This window comes from Vulpes lagopus, chromosome 11 (assembly GCF_018345385.1).
Source record: "Vulpes lagopus strain Blue_001 chromosome 11, ASM1834538v1, whole genome shotgun sequence".
Lineage (NCBI taxonomy): Eukaryota > Metazoa > Chordata > Mammalia > Carnivora > Canidae > Vulpes > Vulpes lagopus.
In genome coordinates, this window is record NC_054834.1 from 104,062,792 (window position 1) to 104,090,309 (window position 27,518).

The window sequence follows — 27,518 nt, forward strand, 5'->3', positions numbered from 1 at the left end:
CCTCTCAAGTTTAAATATTACCGTGTATATTTGTGACATAATGTAATTTGATAAATGGATTATGAGGCATTAATTAGAAATTATGTGCTCCAAAAAAGAATCAAGCTCAGGTTATTCAAGGAAGACATCACCTGAGGAATGGCAGCCATCCCATGGAGAATCCTGTAAACCTCATGTCGCATGACCTTTATATTTTCTCCACATCAGCCACCCTGGCTTCACCCGGGACCTTGTCAGCTTTCAGAAGAGCTGCACTGAAATATTAAACTTGGGCAGTGAGTGCTCTGATCACCAGCCCCACCCAATTAACCCCCTGCCCCCCACATCTGTTTTCAGTCTTTCAGGGACATTTAGTCTCTTGACTCCTCTCTTTTCTGTCACCACCTTCACTATCTGTACAAATTCCATGCTTCATCATTTCAAATACTCATTTCTTAATTCCTCAGCCCTCTTCTCCTGTTGTCCTTCAGTCTGAGTATTTTGAAAAATCCCACACCATGCCCGTTCTAATCCTTCACCTTTTCTGAAAGAATACCCATGTTACCCTGTGCCTCTGCAGGAACTTCATACGTACTTGCGGGTTGGCGTCAACCTAAATGCATGATTTTCAGACTCAACTGTTCTCAGAGAATTCTGACAAGCCTTTTCTGCACCCTTTTTTCAGAATACTTAGAACTTCTCTTTTCTTCTTAAATCTCCAGCCTCATCACTTACTCTCACTTTCATCAGGTGACCTTCCTTTCGGCTTCATAAAGAAAAGGGAAGCCATCAAAGTAAAATAGCTCCCATCTCCTATTCTGACTACGGACATCTTGCATGTCAACCATACTTTCCTCCTTCCCTCCTATGACGGTGGAAAGGGGTCTCCTTTGTCTAAGACTGGCCCTTCTATTAAGAGAGTCCTGTTTCCTCTCACCCTCTTAGAGGACCCTGCTCCATCTGCTAGCTGCCTTTTTTATTCTGTACCCTTAAAATCACCTTCTATATGGACCTATTTTCACAAATAATGACATGATTATTTCAAGTGTTCCCAACATAAAAGAAAAATATATAAAGCCTCTCCCTATCTCTTTCTGTGGCCCCTACCCCTTCTCTCTGCATCCTTTGATAGCTGATCTTTTTTGAAAGAATACTCTTCTTTGCCCTTTCCTCTCCCTCACCTCCCACTTACTCTTGGATCCACCTATAATCTGGCTTCTGCCTTCACCACACTCAAGGACTCTCACCAGTCACAAATAACCATTGTATCAATCAACTTTCCAGTAGGAAAGAGATGGGACATCCAAGTTGGAGGAGTGTGGAGAGAATGTCATAAAGAGATTAAAGGGCTTTGAGAGACCATAGTAACCCCTTAAGAGATAACAAAGTATTCCAGAGCTAAAACGATGCAGGAGGCTCTTGCTCACCCTTGACCCAAAAGGGGTAAGCAGAGTGAACTGCCTGACAGGAATTGGGACTTTCAGTCAAGGAAAGCACAGGCTGCAGCTAATCCACAAAGAGGAAGCTGAGGGAAAAATATCCCCCTTCACTCTCCTCCCTTATTTCCTGCTCCTCATCCCCTGCCAGTGCTCACCATTGGTCTAACTCCAACAGAAGACAGAATGTAATGGGGGTTCATTGAGGTCGTTCACACTGGTCATGGATGTGAAACCGGTTGAAGAGGGATGGAGGCAAACAGAATGTAGCCAGCGCAATCGTATTGCTGAATCTATGCAGCAGCTGTCTGTCTTTATCTCACCTAGGCTCTTAGTAGTACTTCAAAATGCTGGCCTCTTCTTGAAACTCCTTTTATCGTGATGCTTCCATGCCACTGCAATCTTCTACGTCATCTCTTTATCCTACACCATTTTTTTAAGTGCTGGTGCTCTTCAGGGCTGTGGCTCTTCAAAAGCTGCTCTTCTCTCATTGGCCCTCATCCTTTTTAGGGCTTCAATCACCATCCGTAGCTTCGTGATTCTCAAGAATATATTTTGGGCCTAGATATTTGCCCTAAGCTTTCAGGCCTACTTCCTCATCTGCCTATAGTGCAGTCTCATAGGCACCTCAAGATCATTGTATTAAAAATTAAACCATCGTATCTAACTTCAAATCCATTCCATTTGTGGTTCTTATTTCAGTATAGGCTTACCTCATTTTTTTTGCATTTTGCTTTACTGAGCTTCACAGATAATTCTTCTTATTCTTATTCTTATTCTTTTTTTTTTTTTTGGCTTTTCTTTTCTTTCTTTTTGTCCTTTTCTTTCTTCATTTTTACAAACTGAAGGCTTGTAGCAGGCTGCCACTGAGCAAGTCAATTGGCACTATTCTTCCAACAGCATTTGCTCATTTTGTGTCTCTGTATCACATTTTGAGAATTCTCACAACACTTTAGACTTTTTCATTATTATTAAATTTGTCATGGTGATCTGTGATCGGTGATCTTTGATGTTCCTACTGTAATTGCTCCAAGGTGCCACGAACTGCACCCATATAAGATGGCAAATTAATCGACAAATGTTGTATATGTGCTGACTCTGCCACCGACCAGCCATTCCCTGTCTCTTTCCCTCTTCTCAGTCCTCCCTATTTCCTGATACACAGAAATGTTGAAATTAGAAATCCCGCAATGGCCTCTAAGTTTTCAAGTGAAAGGAAGAGTTACACATCTTTCACTTTAAATCAAAAGGTAAAAATGATTAAACTTAGTGAGGAAAGCACATCAAAAGCCAAGACAGGCCAAAAGCTGGGTCTCTTGCACCAACCACTAACTTGTGAATGCAAAGGAAAGGTTCTTGAAGGAAAGTAAGCATGCTACTCCAGGATATACACAAATAATAAGAAAGCTGAAGAGTCTTACTGGCAATATGGAGAAAGCTCTAGTGGCCTGGATAGAGGATCAAACCAGCCACAACATCCCCTGAGCCAAAGCCTAATTCAGAGAAAGGCCCTCACTCTTCAATTCTAGGAAGGCTGAGAGAGGTGAGGAGGCTGAAGAAGAGAAGTTTGAAGCTAGCAGAGGTTGGTTCAGGAGGTTTAAGGAAAGAAACCATCTCCGTAACATGAAAGTGCAAGGTGAAGCAGCAGGTGCTGATGTAGAAGCTGCAGCAAGCATCTCCAGATCTCCAGAAGATCCAGCTAACGTCATTAATGAAGGTGGCTACACTAAACAGCAGACCTTCAATGTACACAAAACAGCCTTCTATTGGAAGACACCACCGAGGACTTATATAGCTAGAGAGGAGAAGTCTATGCTTTGACCTCAAAGCTTCAAAGGATGGGCTGACTCTCTTGTTAAGGGCTAACATAGCTGGTTACTGTAAGTTGAAGTCAACGCTCATTAGTCACCCCCAAATCTTCAGGGCCTTAAAGAATTATGCTAAATTTACTCTGTAAATGAAACAATAAAGACAGCACATCTGTTTACAACATGATTTACTAAATATTTTAAGGCCCCTGTGTAGAGCTACTTCTTAGGAAAAAAGATTCCTTTCAAACTGTCACTGCTCATTGACAATGCACCTGGTCACCCAAGAGCTCTGATGGAGATGCACAGATTAATGTTGTTTTCATGCCTGCTAACTCAACATCCTTGCTGTAGCCCATGAATCAAAGAGTCATTCTGACCTTCGAGTTTTATTAAGAAACACATTTTGTAAGGCTGTTAACATTTGTGATTTATGAGAAGAGGTCAAAATATCTATATTAACAGGATTTGGGGAGAAGTTGGTTCCAACCCTCATGGATGACTTGGAGGGATTCAACACTTCAGTGGATAAGGTAACTGCAAATGTTGTGGAAACAGCAAGAGAACTAGAATTAGAAGTGGAGTCTGAAGATGTGACTGATTGTTGTAAATTCATGATAAAACACTAATGATGAGAGGTTACTTCGTATGGATTTCCTGAGATGGAATCTACTGGTGAAGATGCTGCGAAGATTGTTGAAATGACAATAAGGGATTTAGACTGTTATATGAACTTAGTTAATAAGACAGCAGTGGGGTTTGAGAGGATTGACTTCAATTCTGAAAGAAGCTCTACTCTGGGTACAGCGCTATCAAACAGCATCGCATGCTACAGAGAAGTCATTTGTGAAAGAAAGAATCCATCGATGCAGCAAACTTTATTATTGTCTTATTTTACAAAACTGCCACAGCCTCTAACTTTCAGCAACTATCAACACTGAGGCAAGACGCTCTACCAGCAAAAAGATAACTCTTTGAAAGCACAGATGATAGCATTTTTTTTTAGCAATAAAGTATTTTTTAATTAAGACACATACATTTTTTTTAGCCTAGTGCTATTGCACACTTAATGGACTATAGTATGGTGTAAACATAACTTTTATATACTGGGAAACCAAAAAAATTATTTGACTCACTTTATAGCAATATTCACTTTATTGCAGTAATCTGGAACTGACCTGCAGTATCTCTGAGGTGTGCCTGTAAATGATACCATCATTCTCACAGCTGCCCAAAACAGAAACTTGGGATTCAACCTTGACTTGCCACATTTACAATTAATTTGAATTCTTATCATTTTTGTCTCAGATATTCCTCAATTTTATCGGTTTACCTTCATCCTCACTGGCACTACTCAAACCTAGGCCACCCTAAACTCATCTCTGAGCTCTAGATGCAGCTTCTTACCTGGTCCTCTGGTTCTCTTCTTGGCCCATTCTGCACCCCTCAGCTAGAATGTACTTTCTAAGACAAATCTGCTTACTGTGTTTTTTTACTTTAAAAACTCCGCCACAGGGATCCCTGGGTGGTGCAGCGGTTTAGCGCCTGACTTTGGCCCAGGGCATGATCCTGGAGACCCGGGATCGAGTCCCACGTCGGGCTCCCGGTGCATGGAGCCTGCTTCTCCCTCTGCCTATGTCTCTGCCTCTCTCTCTCTGTCTCTCTGTGTGTGACTATCATAAATAAATAAATAAATATTATTAAATAAATAAATAAATAAATAAATATTAATAAATAAATAAATAAATAAATAAATAAATACAAACTCCCCCACAGCTCTATATTTTTCTTAGAATAGAGCCCAAATTTCTAATATTGGTTTCGGAATTTATCCTGTCCTTTCGTAGGCACCACTAGATTACATTCCAATAGATCAAAATATCTTTCAGTTATTTAAATAGGACACGCTGAGTTTCACCTCTGAATCTTCCCACATTTCTTGCCTTCCCCTTGGTACACCATTTGGCCATTCTTCACCTGGATGATTCCTGCCTTGCCTTCTGGCCTCAGTGTTAATGTAATTTCTTTTGAGAAGTCTTATCTGGTAAGCCAAGTGCCTCTGCTATCCTGTAGTATATTGTACTTCCCAACACAAACCTTTTTTACCTGTGTGCATGGCACTCTAGACTCCGCTCAAGGACTGTGTCTTTGATTTTCATTGCTGCATCCCAAGCACCTAGCAGAGTCACAGCCATTTTTTTTGTTGTTGTTGTTGAATGAATGAAATTGACTTGGAGGATACAAATGTAGCTTATAGAGTAGGAGTAAAGTATATAATTGACAAAGTTCAAAGACGCAGCATCATGGATGGCATTATAGTTGTGTCTGAGTTTTATGTTTATTCTGAATGCAGTGGTAAACCACAGAATATTCTTAAGTAACAGAATGATAAGCAGAAGTTGTGTTGTAGAGGAAAGAGGTAAGATGATGGAGGAACAGGGGGACCAAAGTTTTGTCTGGTTCCTGGAATTCAGCTAAGTATCTATCGTTATCATTCTGAACACCTGCAAAATCAACCAGAGATCTAAGAAAAGAATTGCTGCAATTTTACAAATAGAAAAGCAACCACTTTTTGCAAGGTAGGAGGTACAGAGAAATGAATCTGAGGCAATATATGGGATGGTAAACCACGGGGGCGGGGGGGGGGGAGGTGAAAGGAGTCTCCATAAGCTGGCTACTGGAAAATGATACAGCAGGGAAGCACAAAATCGGAACTTTTAGAAGTCTGCTTCAGTGAGGGACGTCCCTGTCTGTAAGGCACTCAGGTGGTGAAGCAGGTAGAAACCCAGGTGGGACAATGTGGTCTCAGGATCCCTGAGGCAGAGTTCCCAGGTATTGGGGTAAAGGAAACCAGCTGCAAACAGCAAGCCCAGGAATGGGCTCTCAGCTCAGGGTTGCTGTAAACCATGAACCATGGCTCAGTGAGTGCGACTGCTCTGGAGCAGAGCTCAGCAAGCAGCAGAAAGGTGGCAAGACCCGCCCCCCTCTTCCTCCTCTGGAAGGAGTGGTGTGAGTGTGTGCTTCAGGAGTCCATAAAGTTTGGACTGTATGTGTCGCATGCCTGAGATAACAATGCTCAGTCACAGGCTGGGTAGACACAGAGTGTGGACGGAAACTAGAGAGACAACAGCGATTGACCGATACTCTATGAGGGTTCACTGAAGAGTGAGAGGTGATCTTTGGCTCTAGGGCTGGGGATCAGGGCATCACCATTTTCATTGCCCAAAGCTTTCAGGGAGCAAAAACCACATAGAGCAATCTGGAACCACTTACACTGAGCTGGGACCTCTGACAACTCCCAGGCAAAGACACCTGAGAATCAGGGCAATGGGCCCCTCCCCCAGAAGATCAGCAAAAACATCCAGCTAAAACCAAGTTTACTGACCACAGAGAACTGCAAAACTCCAGTGCTAGTGGAAAATAGTATATAGAATTTGTGGGTTTTTCTCATGATTATTTAGTCTTTCAGTTTTAATCTTTTTCCCTTTTCAGTTAATTTCTTATTTTTTAAAGTCTTTTGTAGTTTTCATTTTTACATTTATGTTTTATATACATATATATTTCATTTTTGGCTTCCTTTCATTGTATTCAATTTTATTTTTGTACATATATAAAGTTTTTCTTTCTCTTCAATTTTGGGATCTAGTCTCTTCTAACAAACAGACCAAAATACACCCAGGATCGAGTTTATTATTCTATTCTATTCTGTTCACCTTCTATTTGATTTTATTCTCTCTCTCTTTTTCTCTTTTTAAAATTCTTTTTTGGTTTCTCACCTCTTCTGATTTGCTTAGTGTATATTTTTCAGGTGTCATTTTTGCTATTTTTGTATTTTTTCCCTCTCTTTCATCTATTCTCTGGACATAATGAAAAAATGGAAGAACTCATCCCAAAAAAGAACAAGAGGTAGTACTAACTGACAGAGATTTAATCAATATGGATCTAAGTAGGATGTCAGAACTAGAATTCAAAATAATAACTATAAAGATAGTGGCTGGGCTTGAATAAAGCTGAAAAAGTTCTAGAGACAGTGGTGGAGATGGCCGCACAACAATATGAATATACTTAACACCACTGAACTGTAAACTTAAAAATAATTAAAATGGTAAATTTTTAAAAGAGAGAGAGAGAATCCCTTACTGGAGAAATAAAAGTACTAAAATGTAATCAGGTCGAAATACAAAAAAAGTGCTATTATTGAAATGCCAAAAAAAAAAATGGAGGTTCTAACTGCTAGGATAAATGAGACAGAAGAGAGAGTCAGTGATGTAGGGGACAGAATGATGAAGAATAAAGAAGTTGAGGAAAAGAAAGGTAACTTGGATCATGAGAGGAGCATTCAAGGTATCAGTGATACCATAAAGCAAAACAATATTAGAATAATTGGGGTCCCAGAGAAAGAGGAAAGAGAATGAGTGGCAGGTTTATTTGAGCAAAGTATATTTGAGAACTTCCCTAATCTGGATAAGGAAATAGGCATTAAGTCCAGGAGGCATAGAGAACCCCCCCTCAAGATCAATACAAATAAGTAAAAAACTCAACATGTAATAGTGAAGCTTGCAAATTTCAGAGACAAAGAAAAAATCCTGAAAGCACAGGACAAGAGGTCCTTAACCTACAAGGGTAGAAACATAAGGCTGGCATCCAACCTGTCCACAGAGACCTGGAAGGCCAGAAAGGGCTGGCATGATGTACTCAGGTACTAAATGAGAGATACATGCAGCCAAGAATACTCTATCCAGCAAGACTGTCATTCAGAATAGAAGGAGAGATAAAGAGCTTCCAGGACAAATGGAAATTAAAAGCTTATGATCACTAACCCAGCCCCACAGAAATACTGAAGGGGATCCTTTAAGCTAAAAGAGAGCCCAAAAGCAACAAAGACCAGAAAGGGACAGAGACAATATACAGAAACAATGACTTTACTGATAATACAACTGTACTATATTCATATCTTTTAATAACTACTCTGAATGTAAATGGGCTAAATGCTCCAATCAAAAGACACAGGGCAACATTGGATTAAAAACAAGACTCACTGATATGCTGTCTACTAGAGACTAATTTTAGACCTAAAGACACCTCCAGATCAAAAGTGAGGGGGTAGAGAACTATTTATCATGCTAATGGACATCAAAAGAAATCTGAGGTAGCAATCCTCATATCAGACAAATTAAGTTTTAAATCAAAGACTATAATAAGAGATGAAAAGGACATTATATCATAATTAAAGGGTCTATCCAACAGGAAGATCTAACGATTGTAAATATTATGCCCCTAAGTTGGGAGCAGCCAATTACATAAGCCAGTTAATAACAAAATTAAAGAAACACATCAATAATAATACAAAAATAGTAGGGGACTTTAACATCTCACTCACAATAGTGGACAGATAATCTAGGCAGAAGATCAACAAGGAAACAAGGGCTTTGAATGACACACTGGACCAAATAGACTTCACAGATATATTCAAAGCATTTCATCCTAAAGCAACAGAATACTCATTATTCTCAACTGTACATGGAACTGTCTCCAGAAGAGATCCCATACTGGATCACAAATCATGTCTCAACTGTTACCAAAAGATTTGGATTATTCCTTGTGTATTTTCATACCGCAGTGCTTTAAAACTTGAACTCAATCACAAGAGAAAATCTGGAAGGAACACAAATACATGGAGGTTAAAGAGCATCCAACCATTTAGTTGCATCCAACTAAAGAATGAATAGGTCAACCAGTAAATTAAAGAATTAAAAAGATTCATGGAAGCAAATGAAAATGAAAACACAACTGTTCAAAACCTTTGAAATTCAGCAAGGGCGGTCCTAGGAGGGAAGTATATAGTAATATAAGCCTTTCTCAAGAAACAGGGAAAGTCTCAAATACACAAGTTAATCTTACACCTAAAAGAGCTGTAGATAAAACAAGGAAAGTTGAAATCCAGCAGGAGGGGAGAAATAATAAATATTAGAGCAGAAATCAATGAAATAGAAACCAAAAGACCAATAGTAGAACAGATCAACAAAGTAGGAGCTGGTTAATAAGACCAATAAACCCCTCGCCATAGAGCTTTTCCCCTTATCAAAAAGAGAAAAGACTCAAATAAACAAAATCATGAATGAAAGTGGAGAGATAACAACCACCACTGAAGGAATACAATTATAAAAACATATTATGAGCACCTATATGTCAAGATATTAGGCAATCTGGAAGAAATGGGTGCATTCCTAGAAATATATAAACTACCAACACTGAAACAGGAAGAAACAGAAGACCTGAACTAGCAAAGAAATTGAAGCAGTCATCAAAAATCTCCAAACAAACAAGAGTCCAGGACCAGTTGGCTTCCCAGGAGAATTCTACCAAACATTTAAAGAATTAATACCTATTCTTCTGATGCTATTTCAGAGAATAGAAATAAAAAGAAAACTTCCAAACTCATTCTATGAAGCCAGCATTATCTTGATCCCCAAATCAGACAAAGACCCCACCAAAGAGGAGAATTACAGACCAATATCCCTGATGAGCATGGATGCAAAAATTCTCACCAAGATACTAGCCAATAGGATCCAACAATATATTGAAAGGATGATTCACCACGACACAAAGGAATCTATTCCTGGATTGCAAGTGTGGTTCAACATCCACGAATCAACGTGGTACACTACATTAATAGAATAAAGGAGAAGAACCACGTAATCCTCTCAATAGATGCAGAGAAAGCATTTGACAAAATAGAGCATCCTTTCTTGATTAAAATTCACCACAGTGTAGGGATAGAGGGAACCTACCTCAATATCATAGTCATATACAAAAATCCCACAGTGAATATCATTCCCAACAGGGAAAAACTGAGAGCTTTTCCCCTAAAGAACATGAAAGGCACATCCACTGCCACCACTGTTGTGCAACAAAGTACTAGAAGCCGTAGCCTCAGCAATCAGACAACAAAAAGAAATCAAAGGCATCCAAATAGGCAATGATGAACTCTCACTCTTCAAAAATGACATGATACATGATGTGGAAAATCCAAAAGACTCCATCCCAAAATTGCTAGAACTCATACAGGAATTCAGCAAAGTGGCAGGATATAAATTGAATGCACAGAAATCAGTTGCATTTCTATACATTAACAATGAGACAGAAGAAACAGAAATTAAGGAACCAATCCCATTTACAATTGCACCCAAACCCATAAGATACCCAGGAAAAACCTAACCACGGAGGTAAAGGATCCGTACTCTGAAAATTGCAGAACACTCATGAAAGACATTGAGGAGGACACAAAGAAATGGAAAAAAAAACAAAAACAAAAACGTTCCATGCTCATGGGTTGGAAGAACAAATAGTGTTGAAAAGTCTATGCTACCTAGAATGATCTACACATTCAACATAATTCCTGACAAATACCATCAACTTATTTCACAGACCTGGAACAAATAATCCTAAAATTTGTGTAGAACCAGAAAAGACCCTGAATAGCCAAAGGAATGTTGAAAAAGAAAACCAAAGCTGGTGGCATCACAAACCTGGACTTCAAGCTCTATTATAAAGCTGTAGTCATCTAGACAGTATGCTGCTAGAATAAAAACAGACACATAGATCAATGGAACAGAATAGAGAACCCAGAAATGGACCCTCAGTTCTATACTCAACTCATCTTTGACAAAGCAGGAAAGAATATCCAATGGAAAAGAGACAGTCTCTGCAACAAATGGTGTTGGGAAAATTGGACAGCCACATGCAGAATGAAACTGGATCATTTTCTTACAACACACACAAAAATGAACTCAAATAGATGGAAGAGCTAAATGTGAGACAAAAATATCTCAAAATCCTAGAGAAGAACATAGGCAGCAACCTCTTTGACTTCAGCCGCAGCAACTTCTTGCTGGACACATCTCCAAAGGCAAGAAAAACAAAATTAAAAGCAAACTTTTGGGATTTCATCAAGATTAAAAGCTTTTGCACAGCAAAGGAAACCAGAAGACAACCAACAGAATAGGAGAAGATATTTTCAAATGTCTTATTAGATAAAGGGCTGCTGTCCCAAAATCTATAAAGAACTTCTCAAACTCAACACCCAAAGAAAAAATAATCCAGTCAAGAAATGGGCAGAAGACATGAACAGACATTTCTCCAACAAAGACCTACACCTGGACACCAGACACCTGAAAAACTGTTCCACATCACTTGGCATCAGGGAAATACACATCAAAACCACAATGAGATGTCACCTCGCACCGGTCAGAATGGCTACAATTAACAACACAGGAAACAACAGATGTTGACAAGGATGTGGAGAAAGGGGAACCCTCTATGCTACTGGTGGGAATGCAAGCTGGTGCGGCCACTCTAGAAAACAGTATGGGAAAAAGTTAAAAATAGGGTTACCCTACCACCCAGCAATTGCATTACTGGTATTTGCTCAAGAGATACAAACATAGTGATCCAAAGGGGCACCTGAACCCCAATGTTTAGAGCAGCAGTGTCCCCAATAGCCAAACTACGGAAAGAGCCCAGATATCCATCGACAGATGAATGGATAAAGAAGAAGTGGTGTATATAAACAATGGAATATTACTTAACCATCAAAAAAATCTTACCATTTGCAATGATGTGGCTGGAACTAGAGCGTATTATGCTAAGCGAAATAAGTCATCCAGAGAAAGACGATTATGTGGTTTCACTCAGATGTAGAATTTTAGGAACAGAAGATCCTACGGGAAGCGAGAGAAAAATAAAATGACAAACCATAAGGGAATCTCAACTATAAGAAATAAACCGAGGGTTGCTAGAAGGGAGATGGGTGGGGGGGATGAGGTAACTGGGTTATGGGCATTAAGGAGGCCACTTGATATAATGAGCACTGGGTGTTGTATGCGGCTGATGAATCACTGACCTCTACCTCTGAGACTAATTACACACTATACATTAATGTAAATGAAATCACAAATTAAAAAAAAAAAAGTTGTGTTAGAGAGTAATTTTGTGTTAGAGAGTCCATAGCATGTGTGGACTAAACAAAAAGAGAAGAGGACTGGAAGTTAGAAAAACCATTCTGAAGACCAAATTCCAGCAAAGTGACACTTTCTAAGACTGCAGAAAAGGATACGGTTGTGGGAGCTCTTTGAAAAATAAAAAGAGCAACCCCCGGACATTAAAGGCAAAGTGAAAGAAGAAGGAAAACATGACTATGATTTTGATCCTGGTAACTAAAGAAAATAGTTCTGTCATTTACCAGAATAGGGAAGTTGGAAAGGGGAATTTATGTGAGGGAGGCATATAAAGAGAATTGGAGACTCTGATGAGGTCAGAATTTCTAACTAGAAATATTCTAAGAAATAGATATAGGACAGGACTGAACTATCTCTGTGGTTTCTGAAGGCACAAATCTTCTCTTCTGGTCCTAAAACATGTGTCCTGGCCCCAGGGAAGCACTTTGGGCACTTTTTGCTGCCTAAATTGTGAGTCCTAGAAAAGACTTTTCCCAAAGGTGGACAGAGAGGACAGAGAGGTCTACACTGGATCCCACGTATGTGTCCCCACTGCAGTCAGAGGCACGGTTGGAGGGGAGAGAAGATTCCAAATCCCTGCCTCTGCTGCTGTAAATCACCACTTAGCTGAAACACAGGTTTCCAATTACCGCGCTAGGTCTCAGCTCGCGGCCTTTAGAGGATGCTCGTTAATTAATAGGATGCTGGAAGTGTGCAGGGAAGTGTTCCTTTATTATTCAAATGTTGGCAGCCTGTGTACAAGTGTGTGACACCCACCACATAGCACTTTGTAGATGACCCCCGGAGGTTCCACGGGATAAGAATGCAATCGTCACCTACTCAAAGAACGTCCTCTATACGTAAGGGTAGTTGGGTCATTTTTTAGAACAAAGTAAAATGTGTATTTGCAAGTCATAAAATGACTTTATTCTTCTTCCTCACAGCCTTTCAAAGCTGTATTGTGGGACTGGCTTTTTCCCGCCCCCTGAACTATCTGTGACTCTTGAGTTCTCTGTTCGTTGGCAGGTGTTTAACATGACTCTTTTCCCTTCTGGGTATTTTCCGGGCCTCTTCTGAGTTTCCTTATCACTGGAGAGATCTCATTTCTGTCTCTCAACTTCTCCAAGCTGATCCCCTGGCATTTCTCCTTTTTCCCCTGGTTATTTAGCAAGTCACCTCAGGACTCTTAGCTGAGGCCTCCTTGACCCTCCATCAGCCTCGCTGGGAAGAACCCAAAGAAAACCCCAGACAGCTCTTGTATGTGGTCCCCGTCGGGGCCTCTGTCAGCCATGCAGTTACATCCCAGAGCAGCCTTCCCCTCTGTCCCCAGGACTCATGTCAGCCAGTGACCTGTTCTCGTGAGACTCTCAGGCATGACTACAGGCCACCATGTCCCCCCGTAGTTCCAGAGGATACGTATGAAACTTCCTGTGTAGCTTCCTCTAACACTTCCTCACTTGAGTTAACGAGTTACCTCCACCTCCTCCTCATGAGAAAGAGTCACAGGCACTCTGATGTCTCTCTCTAGAGAATCCTCCTGGCAACTTCATCTTCTTTCTTGAGCTTTCAAGCTTCCTTATAAGCTGGAGTCAGGTGGTTAGGTCTGAGGAGCAAAACCTCCTTCCGGTACAAGTCCAGCAGAAGTTGGTGGGAGTACACTTGTCACCTCTAGTCTAAGCCTCAGCTAAAACCCAAACAGGAAGAGCCCTATTTAACATCCTGTTACCAATGAGGTGTACATGTGTATTAAACATTTATCAAAATCATAAAAATTAGTATTTGATTGTAAGACGAATCTGGGTGGTAATGCTCAGAGGAGGCTAATAAGGAGAACTATGACCAGTAGGATGACAAAGCTCAAGGGCACGGGACATATAAAACTCATGGAACGCACCTGTGGTGCTTGTTTCCATAGAAACTATACTTTCAAACCCATACTGCACTTCAAGGGGGTAAAATAAACCATTCTCTCCACCCATGAAGCATAACTGCAAGAGGAAGAAGTGCGTCGACTGCATTGCAGAATATTTGCATGTGTGCTTCTTGTAAAAAAAGAAAAACAAAAAACTAGAGAATTAATGAGGGAGGGATGCTTAGTTCAATAAACATGAAGTATGTTCCACAAAATTATTCAGATACTGAAATAGAAGAAGACTGCAAATTTCTCCTTCAGCTTTTTTGTTTCTTTCTTTATGTGTAAAAGGACCTACGTGATGTGAGAGGAGGCCTGACCTTTTACAACTGTCTTTCAACCTTGACATATCACCTCAGAGTGACTCGTTTGCTCTTTGGAAAGTTTTTAAGCTTCACAACAGTGTCATAGGACAGTACAAGTTATTCCTGGAAAGCCTCATTGTTGTGGGTTGAAATGTGCCTCCTCAGAAGATATGGGGAGTCGTCGTATCCTCTAGCAGCTGTGAATGTGACCTTATTTGGAAAAAAACAAAGTCTTTACAAATGTAATTCAGTTAAGATGTGGTCCTATTTGAATAGGGCAGGTCCTAGTCCAGTCATAGGACATAAGTCCTATGTCCTTATAGGAGGAAAATGCCAGGTGAAGGCAGAGACACACAGGGAGACACACAAGGACAAAGCCAGGTGGTGACAGGCAGGCATGGAAACACCCAAGGAACCCCATGGATGGGCCACCACCTCCAGACATCTTGATCTCAGATTTCTAGCCTCCAGAACCATGAGGGAACCCAATTCTGTTGTTTCAAGGCATCCAGTTAGAGGTACTTTGTTAGAGCGGCCCTAGCAAACACACAGAAATTAAAATTTCAGTTGTGAACACAGAAACTGTAAGACCGTTTTCTTCTGAGACGCGGACCTCCACCAAGTAGTTGCTTGGATTGATGGTCTTTTTCTGGAGGAGTGGCATTTCCAATTTGGGTGCTGATGTATAGGCCTCTGCTGGAAACAGTTGTTGCGGTGCTCAAATTGCTCTTGTCTTTGCTGACTGGAGTATTGATCTAAATAGATCACAAGCCCCATCGTTCTTTAGTGGTCCTAAAGGGAAACAATATCATTTCTCAGAATGATGACTTCGCCTTGTAAAATTGTTTGTGGGGATATGTATTTCAAAATATTTGCCTCTTCTTATTGTGGGAAAAATTTCTTTGGTTTGGGGAAATTCTGATACAACATAAAAGTAATTCGGTTAAGATTTCATTCATTTTCATGGTTTGGCAATCCACTCCCAGCAGCCACTTCCCCCCCCCCCCAAAAAAAAGTCGGTCAGCTCAGGAATTCTGAGTCTTACTGCAAAAAATCCACGAATTAAATAATAACTGTTCACATTAATCACCGCAACCATGTATTTACATTGCACTCTTAAAAAGAAGTCACTTGTTTGTGCTTGTTTCACAAATTTAAAAATCAAGGAGTCTTCATGGGATGATGGAAATATTCTAAAATCAGATTGTGGTGGTGGTCCCACAACTTTGTAAGTTCACAAAAAAAAAATCATTGAATCGTGTACACTTCAAATGAGGGAATTTTATGCTGTGCAAATTATATGTCAAAAAAGCTGCTTAAAAAAACAAAGATTGCACTCCGCTAGTAGGAAATATCAGTTCTATAGAAATCCTTGTAGTCAGGGTTGAGTACGTGACCGTTGGTGATGGTGTTTACATCGCTCCATAACAGTTCAAGCAAAACAAAGACACTTGCACCTGTTGTGATGTTTGTCTTACCCAAGGATGAATGTTGATAAACCAGGACTCAGTTGGATGAAGGGAATTCCGGAGACAATGGCCCTCCAGAGGGTCAATAAGTATTTCTCATGCAGTGGATCTAGAGCCTGGGATTAATCTTTGGAAGACCTTTCAAGGCATTATCTTCACAGGAATCTGCACCGCTCCTAACTACACCTCCACCCCATACACACGCACGGTCACTCGAGAAGAGTTTAATCAAGCGAGCGATACAATCTATTATTGAAGCCAGTAAAGCCATGCTTAGATCTACAAAGGGTTTAAATCTATGACTCTGACCACAAACCAATTGGCCTGTTCCATGACAGATCCGTTCATCAACGTTGATAAACTAAGTAAACGGATTGGGGTGAAGGAGGAGGTGGGGAAGTCATTTTCTCACCAGTTAAGACATCCCATATATTCAGGATGAGGTGTCCTGCCTTCTTTAAAGACATTGGGCTAATCACAAAACCGCAGAAGTTTCCCACATGCCTTCTTGGAAACATTGACACTGCTCTCCACGTTTTTACTCCATGATTTCTCTTTTACAAACAGCTCTCAAGCCACACAGGTTGCCAGAAATCTGAATGTATTGGTAGTGGATAGACCTGCTTCTCCAGGCCCATCCCATATGTATCTCCTTTCCGCTCTGAGTGTGGGGAGACCAACTCTTATAGGCTGCATCAACTTACATCCCCCTTTTCTGGCTCTGGTTGGCTTTAGCCATGGAAAGGCCCTCAAAGGAGATTGGAAAGTGCAGAGGGAAGAAGTTGGGGATTTTATTCAACGTCAGCAGCTTGGTTCCTCAACAGGACAATCCTCCTGTGGTATAGCTCTCCATCGGCTGTATCTCCCTCTCTTTCTAGAACTCAGTAACTGCTTCCTTGCCTTGCTCTTTGAGTCTTGTGATGGATGATGTAGGTTCTCAACTGAACCTTTTTACCTACCCATAACCCTGACCTCACTCTTTTAAGTAGTCCTTTGATTAAATTATCTTCATTTACCCTCTTTGCGTGTGCCATCCCTTTCCTGTTACACCAGGGACATCCTTTTTATAGCATGTTTCTGTTTGCCAAATTTCTCTTTGGGTTGCTCATTGGTGTTTTTTGAGCCTTTGAATACTTGGGACTCATTCCAAGTATTAGGAGACCACAAAATATTTTCCAAAAAATGATTACGTACAGCTAAGCTTACAGCTTGTGGATATAGCCCTGTCACTGTTCACATCTTGCAAGTAATGAGAAAATTCTAATCCAGAAATTATTTTTCAGGGGCACCTGGCTGGCTCAGTTCTTAGAACATGTGAGATCGAGAGATCTCAAGGTTGTAAGTTCAAACCCCACATTGGGTATAAAGATTACTTAAAAGTAAAATCTTTAAAAAAATTTTTTTCTTTCAAAGTTTGAAGGCAAGTTTAAGGGATATTTTTAGGGACAGAAAAAATATCTGCAATTTTGGAAATTCTTCTGTATACCCACCAATTTTAAGGATCCACCGGTCAGGGGACCAGGGTGCTACAACTCCCCGATGCATTGCAAGGCAGCAGAAGGCAAAGCACTAAAAATTACCTATGATCCAAATTTGGTGGGAGGAAAGTAGTGTCTGAAAAAGTCGAAGTGTATTTGCTCTATAAACTAATAGTACCCAAGAGTTGCTGTCTGGAGATCCTGCTTTATTAATAGAAGGGATTTTTAGTTTCCATATCAAAGGTCAAACTGAGTCGAGCAGGGTGGACTTTGTGTGACAATTTCAGTGTTTGCACACTTTGCAAGTGCTTCAGAACAGTCTTCCCCCAGTGCTGAACAGGCACTATTCATTTGCTGAACAAGCTCTCCTTTTCCCCTTCCTTCCCCTCTCTTCAAAAGATAATAAGATAAACTACACCTTCGGCCAAATAAGAATAATCACAAATTTTATATTAGAAAACTACACCTTCAGCCAAATAAGAATAATCACAAATTTTATATTAGAGAAGACTGAAAAGTTCACTTGGTTGTCTTTGTCTTTTTTATTTGGCGCATATTTTCAAATCCTTCTCCTCTCACAGAAACTGAGTGTCTTAGCACAAAATGATTTATTTCATGGTGAAGTTTTAGTGAATATGTAAAGCCTGTAAATTATTTGAGCACCATTTTTCAATAATGTTACACAGGAGAAGGGTAAAGCAGTTTCATGAAGCTTTCACCTATACAATGATGAGCTCTCGATTGAAGTATTAAGAGCGTGACCTTAGAATAACTGAAATTATTATAACTTTTTTCCTTAAGACATAAATTCCAGTATTTTGTCTTTTTTTCACTTTTAAAGTTGGCACTTTGAGTAAATTAATGAGTTGATGGATTGTTTTCAGAAAAGCAGAATATTTTTAGTGTTAGAAAGTTAACCATTTTTCAGAACGGTATGAATATCTTCATGTGCTCACTGTTCAATCGTTTGTGGCCAAGTTTTTTTTCACTGTAGAACAGACAATGGTGCAGAGGTTATTAGTTAAGCTACTAGATATGATCATTCATAAGATAAACTAGCATGTCAGTATTTCTAACTAAGGCAATCAGTCAGGTATTTCTGCTTTTCCTTGATTTATGTTTCTGAGTGTGCCGACAAATGTTTTATACGTTTTAATACATACAGTAATTAAACAAATGCATCTAGCCATAAGTAATTTTATGTGGAATATAAATAATGCTATCCATAAAAATCTAAAATCTAAATGTCCTATGTGATTTTGCTTTACACTAAGATATCGCCAACTAATGTGTACTTTTTTTGCATTTAGAATAAAAATGCTTCCCAAAACTCTTTCTCCCCAAAAGATAACCCATAACAGAATCTACACATGGATTTGAGCATAAAGATGACCACATTCCTCTTATTAAAATAAATAATCGGGGTCCCTGGGTGGTGCAGGTGTTGGGCGCCTGCTTTTGGCCCAGGGCGCGATCCTGGAGACTCGGGATCGAATCCCACATCGGACTCCCTGCATGGAGCCTGCTTCTCCCTCTGCCTGTGTCTCTGCCTCTCTCTCTCTCTCTCCCTCTCTCTCTCTGTGACTATCATAAATAAATAAATAAATAAATAAATAAATAAATAAATAAAATAAATTTTAAAAAATAAAATAAATAATCCATCATCTAAGCTGTTTAATTATATGTTGGTGCTTAGAAAGGAACTGCACGGTACTTTAAGAAAGTGCAACATGAGATAGTCTATGATTAAGGAAACTAAAATTAGAGGCCAAATGTTTATTCCATATGTTTAATTCAGTTAGTGACCATAGACAAATTTGTATTATGGGGACTTTTTTTCTTTTCTTTTCTAGGCATTATTCTTAGTAAGCTGGAGAAGTGTTAGGATTTGGGATTTATTTTTACAAAACTAGAGAGAAATAAATAATTTTGAAAAAGATAGCCCTAGAACAACTCTCTGGCACAGGAAAGTGTAGTTTATGAATCCATGGCACTGAGGCATTTGTAAGATCTGGTCAAGAGACTCCATTTAATAACACTAATGTAGTAGTCAGGCCCCATGAAGAGGAGCAATTCTGTTGCCAAAATGAGCTGATGGATGAAGCTAGCCTTTTAGCAAGAAATACATGTTTGCATCACAACCCAGTACATACTAATACACACACACATTTATATCTACTGTAACTAAATTGCACAAAACAATATTGATTAGAATTATAGCCAAAACAGTTTACCATTTTATTCATTCTATTTTTGGTATGTCAAGCATGACCCTCTAGGCTAGTCCATGTCCCACTAAAGAGTACCACCAAGCATTTTGGAAAACTGTGTCAAGTAAAGTAGTCATAAAAAATGACATATACAATGAGCACCTGTTGCACTCTGATTTCCAGGTAGAAGTGGCCAAGAGAGCATGAACTTCCCTTGATCAAGTGTCTTCTACAAATTCTTTCACTTTTAGTTTCCCAAAGGCTGATTATGTTGGGAAATATAAGGCAGCACTCAGGAACTTTGAACTTGAAAGTCAGGCAAGTAAATGGAAACGTCTGAAACATACGTTGAGTCATACAATCTTATTAAAATACTTACAGATAGTAGGTAGTGATTGATGTTTATTTGGTTCATGCCTGCTTGAAATTAGAAATTCAGCCTATGTTCCTCCGATTTTTTTTAAATTTTTTATTTATTTATGATAGTCACAGAGAGAGAGAGAGGCAGAGACACAGGCAGAGGGAGAAGCGGGCTCCACGCACCGGGAGCCCGATGTGGGATTCGATCCCGGGTCTCCAGGATCGCGTCCTGGGCCAAAGGCAGGCGCCAAACCACTGCGCCACCCAGGGATCCCTGTTCCTCAGATTAAACACTGAGACAATCTGTTGCTTCTAGTCACCTAGAGAAGTGGCAAAGAGTTGAGAAGAAGAACCCAGCCTCTTTTTTGCTCTTTCTGTCTTGGAAGGGGGGCTGAGCCCTGTTCTAACCTGAGAATCTGGTAGGAAAAGCTTCATTCCTTTCACGCACAAGGGGGAAGTCTAGCATTATACAATATAATCAGACAGACACTGGATTGGTCTTCGGGCTTGTGCTTGAATTTCTGCCAATAAAAAAATCTATTCACTTGGGTTAAGTCACAACTCTTAGGGGAAAGAAAAAAAACATACTTTTAGGTGAAATAATGGCCTAGAAGCTTCTAAAAAAATTGATTGGGTTCATCAGAATTCTTTGAAAGTGCCAAGTAGCTAAAAATAAATGCAACAGGACTCAGAGTCAAACAAGCTGAGAGCATGAAAAGGAAAGAAGCGGAGCACTGCACACACTCAGCTAGCTTCCCAAGAGTCCCGGTGAGTGAGATGGCACCATGAACAACACAGAGCACAACGTGAGACAGTGGGAGGGCACCAAAGATGGCTCTAACCCCTGTACCATTTAGTGCGAAAGGCTAGGCCGCTACAGTGCTCCCAAAGCGAGTCTTAACAAGAGACAGGCCTTAACAACGACTCTTCTTTCTTCCTCACATATCAACCTGGGGCAAGTAGGCAGACCGCTATGCTCCATACCATTAGGAATCCAGCCTCCTTCCACCGTCTTTCTCCATTGTCACTGGGAGTGTTTCCCATATCCCCATAAGGAGTGTATTCTAAAGCAGATTCCTTTAAATAGAATTAGTTCCAGCTTGATTTAAGGGAGAGAAAAAAGCATGAAGGAGCATATGCATAATGTTTTAAAACCCAGGACTGGAAGGGGCACACAGCACGTTCCTTTATTTTCCCCCGGGGTGAAAATGAAGTCACATAGCCATGTTTGGCTGCAAGGATTGGGGGAGGAGTGGCAGTGACAGTAAATATAGCTAGAAAACATAGCTATAGGTAGTCAGACCTGTAGCCTAATTGTATTACTAGGGAATAGGGAGAGAATGAACACTGGTGTAGAGCCAGCGGTCCTTGCCACAGCTACTTCTTAGTCCCACCTCATAGAGCATTTCTGTGTCTACTGTCCAAATGCAGACGGTGATGTGGCCAGGATGCAACGATTGTGTATAAAGTATTCTTCATGGTGAAAATTTTCCTTGAACATTTAGTACCAGGTCATTGACATAACTACAAAGGCTTTTGAAAAATAACCTCGCATTAATTTTAATCCAATTTTTCTATTAGCTTGGAATGCTTTATGTTGCTAATATAAAACTTCTGGGACTAAGGCCATAAGTTAAAAGTGAATGTTTTTAATCAGGTCCAGACTTCCAATCTAACTTCTAATAGAAATCTCGCTCCTTGAATTTAATATATACTGTAAGAGCAAGGTCTGACAGACAAGCCACAAGCTTTTAAAATATTGGCTTGAACAGCAATTGGGTTACGTGTTAAAGTCTGACCATGTCATCTAGAGCTCAAAATGTTCTTACGTACAAGGAAAATTAATTTGGGTTCTTTGTATGTAAACCAATGCACAACCCAGATAAAAGTGGTAAATTTATGAATAACCCAGATTTGAATTTTAATGTCTTATAAGAAGTTCTTCAAGGAAGTTTCCTTTAAATAGAATTTGAATGTAAGGGATGCATCAGTTTTTGGCTGAGTGGGAAACTGAAATTCAAAACCCACTATGTGGAAGACACCTTAGATTTGGTCCAATGCAGAGCTGTTTCTTTCCCATTTCTATCTGTGATATTCTTTAAGAATCATTGCTGCGTTCCTAGATCTTTAGAGGTAGGTCTCCCTTATGTTGATGAGAAAAAGCCTCTGGTTCTAACATCGGTATGATAGAGTTGCGGATACCAGACGTGTTAGCAGGGGGCTCAGATGGTGGTTCGAGTGGAATAGAAAGCACAGAACTTCACAATCAAGCTTTGCAAATACAATTGGTTAGCTTTGCTAACACCTAGTAAATTAAGCCTCATCCCTTGGTTTAAAGGAATTCAAGGATATTAACTAGTTCTTTTCTACAAGGAGAAAAAATAAATGGAGGTCTCCAAATGATTTCTATTACTCTGTAAACTTCTTTACAAACATCCTATCCCCTCTTTTAACTAGCTATGATGGCTTTCTCTTTTAACTTTATAAATTTTATTCATTCATTCATTCATTCATTCATTCCATAACTGTTTGCAAGCCTACTATGTGATGCACTAAGCGCTAAACATACAGAGGTGAACTCATGTTTTAAAATCCTAATGAAGGTTATTTTTAAAATACAAAAAAAAATAAAATAAAATCCTAATGAAGGCAGCATAAAATAGACAAGTATAAAACAAGTATATGACAAAAAAATGTAGAGAAGAAAAACAAAGCAGGTATCTTTGAAAGCCTGATCAGGGAGGTGCTCCTGGAGGAGGTGACATATGAGCAGGGAATAAGGGAACAAGTGGTGTGAAATCCGAAGAATGAAACTTCTGGGCGGAAGATAGAAAGTGCGGGTCTATGGTCTATGGATGGGGTCTATTCTAAAAGACACAGAAAGCTATTAGAAGGGCTTATGCAGGGATAGAATGTGACTTGATTTATGCTTTTAAATGACCACTCTCTGGCACCTTTGTGGAGAATTGATCAAAATGGAAGCACCAGCAAAATGGCTTTTATAGAAATGAAATGAATAATGGTGACCTGAATGGGCATGAAAATGGAGGTGAACACATTTAAACAAACAAAATATCTGATAGGCTCTGTTAATTGCCTTCCTGGAAGCCATCCCCCTTTCATTCTTTGCTGATAGTCCCTCTGATATGAATCTGGTATACCGGCTCCCAGTGATCAATTATGATTAATCTAATGGTATCCTGACCATTCTGTCACCCCTTCCACATATTCACTTGCCCAACACAGTTCAAAATGTCCTGGTTATCCAAAAAAAAAAACTTCAGAGAAAGTCATCTGGGGACCCTTCTGTGAAGGCTTTCTTCTCATTGATGATAGAAGGAAAAGCATTCATTCTGTCCAGATCTCCCTCAAACCAACCACTTGATAAATGTAGAAAATGGAAAAGGCGAAGCATTTCCCAAAGTGTATTCTATGTATCCTATATAATCAATTTGAAGAACACTATGATAGAGTGCCATGGGTTTACTCTCAAAGTTTTTTGAGTATCTGTGTGCTTTATGGATGTCTAAGAGAGAGCTAAAGAACCTAGATTTTTCCAAAAGTATGTGACCATTGTATTCCCATTTGGGGAATAATAATCTAGTTCCCAGAATTAGTCTTCTTCAGAACACCACTGTGGTGATATTGGACAAAAGAGTGAATTTTATTGAATCAAGTAATATTCTTCAAAATCGTGATATCTCAGAGATCCCACAGCAGGCTGAAAATACCTAAAGACTTCAATGTTAATGTCTTCTGAGATAAAAACAGATCAACTTCTTGGGGGAATCTACCAAAGTAGATGTTTGGTGTTAAGATTTGAATTCTCATAAATCTTATTCTCAAGAATTAGAAGAGTTGTTTCAATAAAGATACGGCTAGAAAACTACTTCCTGGATTTCCCCCCTTATAAAATAGGCTCATTATGGATTATTATGGAAGCTGCTACACTCATCCCAAGAAAGAAATAAGAAAGGAAGGAAGAAATGAAGGGAACAGCTAGGAGTCTGCTGTGTTCATAGTTCATTCTGTCATTATTTTAAAAAACCCACTGAATTTAAATTAAGAATACAAACTACACTGGAAGTTTTGCCATGACTATTTACAGTCATAGGGAAAGATAGGATTTCTAAGTATAATTCATCGAATCTGGTAGTAAAAGATAGCATGCTGTGAAATTTTCTCATCATAAAAAAGGATTAATATGGCTTATAACTAAATGTCAAAATAGATTTTCATTACATCGTCTAATCTAATTTCTCAACCACAAGATGTTAGCAGAAAAGAGTGATTTATACTTAGCTGCTCGGTTCAGATTTTCTTTGCTGGCATTTCTGACAATGGGCTTTACGCTTTACTGGTATCCCTGTGTAATAAAGAATATTCTCCTAAAGTCTTACTACTCAAAGTGTGAACCACAGCTTAGCAGCTCTGGTCACGTCATCCAGAAACTTGTTAGAACTGCGACATCTTGGGCTTCACCTCCAAGCCACGAAATCAGAATTCACATTTTAACAAGATTTCCAAGTGACTCGTAGGCACATTAAAGTTGGAGAAGCATTGTCTTAGGAGACATTCTCCAGGTGTTTCACTATTGCTGACGACTCTTCTGCCGCCACCTGGGGTGATCCACAGGTTTTCCTAAGAACACGACACTGGGATTTCAGCCCAACCCCTTCACTGTGCACCCACTTAAAACTTATATGCTTTAATGGACTGAAAATACTGATGTACAAATGTTGAATAGGTATTAATTTCACATCTTATCTATCCAGTCTTACTTAATGGGGCACAAGTTTATAAAGCATGTTGTGTGTGTGTGTGTGTGTGTGAGAGAGAGAGAGAGAGAGAGAGAGAGAGCGTGATGTAGTATAAGCGAGCTGAGCTGAGCTCCAAGTTCACCAATGAGCAAAAATGCAAAGAGCCAAGTCTTTAGCCCCTCAGTTTCCCCCAGAACAAGATTCTCATTTTCTTGGAAGCGTTTGGCCCCTCTGAAATGCTTCCACCCTAGATTCTGAATTGGGCCAATGAAGTCGTCCATGGGCAGTTGTCATCCTTAGCTGCCATCCTTAAAGGAGGAGAGAGGGATCTAAAAGGTTAAGACCAAGGCTAGTGAAGGGCGGGGGGAGGGGGGGTTGAGAGAGGCCTTGGTATCTGATAAAAACAAAGAAGAAAATGAGGTACGTGCTGTCAGAAAAGAGTAGGTAGGGAAATGGGGGAAACCAGTGACGGAAAAACCGGCATTCAGAGGGAGCAGCCTTCCTCGCCAGGACTGACTTTTGGCTTCGAGTATAAGCATGAAATGGTCTCAGGAGGCCCTCACTCAGGCCTCCTTCTTGGATGAAGCAACCACAGAGGCCCAGGGTCATCCACAGGACCCATCTTTCTTACCCAGCTTCCTCCAGACACCCTAAAGACAGACCTTATAAATCATGTCTTTAAAGATCCCCAACCTGCTAAATCCCCTTAGCGTTATCCCATCAACCCCATTCACCTGGAGGCCACTCTCTTTTTAATAGTCTCTCCTCTTGGTCATGAGAAATATGGCCTTTCTCTGGCCCTCTCACTTCTCTAACGATTCTTCTTAGAATTAATTGTGGGTTGCTTTTCCCCTGTCTCCCCAAAAACTTTGGTATCCTCCAAGATTCTCTGCAAGGCTCTATCTTCTCTCCTTTTCCATGTGCTCATCATCATCTACCTGCATGTTTATGATGCTGTGAAGATCCTGTGTTTAGCACACAACTATCTCCATCTAATTGTCTCTGGAACATATTCATTCAGATGTACCCCAGAAATGTCAAAGTCGACAACCAACCCTGTCATAATTATCTTCTCATTCGGATCTGTTCCTCCCCTTCACCCATTATCACAGGGCATGGCAAGACCCAATCATCCAAGGACGGTGGCTCACTTCCTCCCTTGCCCTCACCTCATCCCTTTCTCTTTGGCCCTTTAAAACTCCTTTAACTTGAGCTCTTGGCATCTGTCTCGTACATCAGACATTTAGACTCTCTGCTTCTTGATTTCCTATTCCATCTCTCGAGGCATGTTTTTCTACTGCATACTTTTTTTTTCTGAATAGAATAGAAATTTATATTCCTTAGCATGGCATAGGAGGTTCGTGTGCTCTAATTCCTGCCTTCCTCTTGTGTGTCTCTTCCTGCTGCTTCCTGGTCCACGCCGAGTGCCTCGAGTCCCCTAAGTGCCCTGAGCATCTCATGCTGACTTAGAGGCCCCACCCCCCGTGAGCACCTACTCACAGAGGAAGGTTCAACTTAGATGGCCCTACCTTACATAGGCTTTTCCTGACTCTTGAGGTTGACCCCATCTTTCTTTGTTCCCCCATGGAACACTGCAATTTTAAAAAGGGTGTTGCAATTTACTCATTAAATGTTGACGTCACGTGTGCGTGTTGTCATTTCTCGCATACTTCTGTATGTTTGCACTTGTAGATCCAGGCACAGCACCCGGCACAGGGCAGGCCTCAGTAGATATTCACGGAGTAAAGAATAAATGCAGAGGCGTGGAACGGATATGGGGGAAGCCGGGAACTTGGCTGTAGCTTACGGGCTGATGCCTAAAATGTGTTCATCGTGACCAAGCCGAGCTTAAAATGAAATACTGGACAGTAGTCACGGAATGAGCAAGGAAGGGCTATGAGAGCCTTTGCTGAGATGGGGGGGGGGGAGGCCTGAGAGGAAGCAGGCCGCTGGAGGATATGGGCACAGGCAGGTGCTCGGGGAGGTTCCAGAAGAAGCCGGGCAGATTTTCTCTGTAACAGATCTGAGTTGCCAACCCAGAGGAGCATAAAGGACAAGAAGGCCTGGCCCGAGCCAGATGTGTTCCTCTTCGGGTCAGTTCCCGCCCAGGAGGTCCTGGGTGCTGTTTGCCAGCAGGACCAGCGGGTCGCTTCAGCGTCGGGGTCTATGCGGAATTTAGAGGATCGCTCTGAAGCGAGGTCAGAGCCGTTTGAAAGTCCGGTCTGTGAAGGCTCATCGGATGAAGGTGGGAGATCTGGGAGACTTTGTTTTTCTTCTTTATTCCCCAAGACCGTTCTCCCGGCTTGGAAGGCAGGCGGGGCTGGTGGGGTGGGAGGCGAGGGCCTGGGCCCGGGTCGTGGACGGGGCCTGGGCTCAGGGCCGTGGCTGGCGGTTCCCTGGGCTCAGTCCGCAGGGAGCCAGGGAAGTGGGGCTCCGTGCTCGCTGCGCCCCCCACCCCGGTGCCCGGGCCACGCTGAGCCGGAGCCCCGCCAGGCTTCCGAGGCCTCCCGACGCCCCTGCCTGCTTAAGAGACAGGCCCGTGGGAGCGACCGGTGCCACAGAGCAGGACCGGGACTTGGTTTTCGTTTTTTTTTTTTTTTTCTTTAATTTTATTTATTTATTCATGAGAGACACACAGAGAGAGGCAGAGACACAGGCAGAGGGAGAAGCAGGCTACCTGGGGGGAGCCCCATGCAGGACTGGATCCCATGACCCTGGGGTCACGACCTGGGCGGAAGGCAGGTGCTCAGCCCCTGAGCCCCCCAGGCGCCCCCAGGGCATGGATTTGGATCGTTTCTCCCCAGA

At 40.9% G+C, this 27,518-nt stretch overlaps 1 pseudogene; it reads left to right on the plus strand.

Moving 5' to 3' along the window:
* Nucleotides 1-2,605: 2,605 nt before the first annotated feature.
* LOC121471707 lies at nt 2,606-4,164 on the plus strand (annotated as a pseudogene).
* Nucleotides 4,165-27,518: the final 23,354 nt, after the last annotated feature.